At 44.1% G+C, this 2,145-nt stretch overlaps 1 long non-coding RNA gene across 1 annotated transcript in view; it reads left to right on the top strand.

Moving 5' to 3' along the window:
- Positions 1-682: 682 nt before the first annotated feature.
- The window catches only part of LOC107834788 (uncharacterized), a 7,974-nt gene continuing 6,511 nt past the window's right edge, over positions 683-2,145 (top strand). The window contains exon 1 of the long non-coding RNA XR_001660612.1: positions 683-904. This is a non-coding gene — a long non-coding RNA (uncharacterized LOC107834788). The remainder of the gene's footprint in view (positions 905-2,145) is intronic.

Raw genomic sequence — 2,145 nt, 5'->3', positions numbered from 1 at the left:
TTAATAAATCGTTTGTATTCACCATAATGCCTCATATGTCTGACGTAGATAACAGGGACAAGCTTACAAAGGTGCTATGTAAACATTAACTGTTTTTATTGTTTGTCTGTGTAGACGTTCAGAGCCCATTCTGGAAGAACTCGACTACAAACCAAACACTGTTAAAATTCTACTGTGACAGCAGAGTGGTTCTTGTGCAACGATGCAAAGCGCTTTTATGTCTATGTACATAATCAAGTTCACAGAATACGCCAGTCTACATCCCCTGAGCAGTGGCATTATGTCACATCAGAGCAGAACCCAGCCGATTTAAACATTGCGTCCGTTGTTCTGATTCTTTGCGTGATTGTAGTATTTTCCTGACCACCGATATTCCTGACTCAATGGACAGCAATGGCGCATGTGTGACTTACGATAAATCACGTAACGTCCAGTCCAGTAATATATATCAATGCTGCTGGCGCTCTGTCCTTCTCTCCACTTCCCACTACTTAGCAGTGGGTGTCAGGTTACATTGTGCTGCATTCAATGTTGTCGGAAAAAAGAGTTTCATGCGCTTAATGTCCGATTTGCCATAACTATTTATTGAATTCATTGTCGCTAGCTGGGGTGGCAACAGGGGTGGCAAGACTCTCGTTTGGGGTGGCAACTGCCACCCCATGCCACCCCAGTAGCCCTGGTTCTGTTGAGTCCATTCTCTTGAACCTGCGTGGTGAAGGTAGTAACTCGGCGGATTTCAGCATCCACTTCAGGTTCGATCAACTCGAACGACTCTTGTGTTTCTGGTTCAGGTAGTTTGTAAAGGAAGTCTGGTCCTTTAAACCACATTGTGTCCATGAGTTGGGGTGCAGGTATTGACCTCGTAGCTAGATCGGCTGGGTTCTGCTCTGATGTGACATAATGTGTCACATCAGAGTGTACAGGAATATGGACTGGAAGCCCCAAGATCAAAGTGGGGAACCCCCAAAGGTGGTGTTCCCCACTGGAAAAATACCAGGGCCTCAGAGAGGAACTGGAAAAGACCTGGAAGGTGAAGACCACAGTGGTGCCTGTGGTCATCGGGGCCCTCGGGGCAGTCACCCCCAAACTGGAGCAGTGGCTCAAACAGATCCCAGGAACAACATCAGACATCTCAGTCCAGAAATGTGCAGTTCTAGGCACAGCCAAGACACTGGAGGACCCTCAACCTTGCAACGCTTCTCAAAATGGAAATCACTGGTACGTGCCATTGCCTTCTTAATTCATCAAGCTTGTTCTCACTCATGTTCTCACTCATCAAGCAACGTGTCAAACCCTTCATACAGGGGCTGGCATGAATGTAGACAGCCGCACTCTCCAAAGGAGCTGAATGCTGCCAGTAATCTTATTTTCCAGTCTGTTCAAAAGGATGCTTTTCCTGATAAATACACTTCTCTCCAAGCCAATCAGACTGTCCACAGCTCAAGCTCCATCGTAACTCTTGACCCCTATATGGATGAAGGCCTCATAAAAGGTGGAGGTCGTCTCAAACATGCTTTATTGGATGCAGTATCCAAGAATCCAATCATTCTCCCAAGCAAACATCATGTGTCGAAGTTGCTTGTCCTGCACTATCATGCCATGGTTGTGCATCAAGGAAGGCAGTTTAATCAATTTAATCAGCAACATAGAATCAGAGATCATCATACACTTTATTAACAGTTGTATGGCATCCTGCCTTAGGGGTTAAGTAGGTTAATGAGTTTTACACGCCAGACCTGCTTTAAATACACTTTGAAACCACAATGCATGTATATCTATATAGTTATCATTGTAAACAATTTAATGACTTATTTTTGTCATAACTTGTTGCATATGATGAACTGACAACTCCTCTGACGGTCAGACTTAATGCGCAGGCATGGTACTCACTGCATGTATGCTATTCTGATAGCATATGGTAATCTGATAGAACAACGGCTCACAGTGACTCCAATCCTATCTAATAAGTAAAGAGTCATTCAGAAAAATCAGACTGTTTCTGAATGTCACAGTGTTGGACATAGCGTTGTCCCATATATGTGACAAGTCAGTCAACATCTCCGCACAATAATTCAGACAGTGAGTGACTTTTTTTCATCACAATGCTTATGTGTCTCTGTACAGCTAGCTTTGCTAACATCACGT

Source organism: Poecilia formosa, unplaced genomic scaffold (genome assembly GCF_000485575.1).
Source record: "Poecilia formosa unplaced genomic scaffold, Poecilia_formosa-5.1.2 Scaffold768, whole genome shotgun sequence".
Lineage (NCBI taxonomy): Eukaryota > Metazoa > Chordata > Actinopteri > Cyprinodontiformes > Poeciliidae > Poecilia > Poecilia formosa.
Note: the sequence above shows the minus strand (reverse complement) of the source record. Positions and strands in the feature narration are given on the sequence as shown.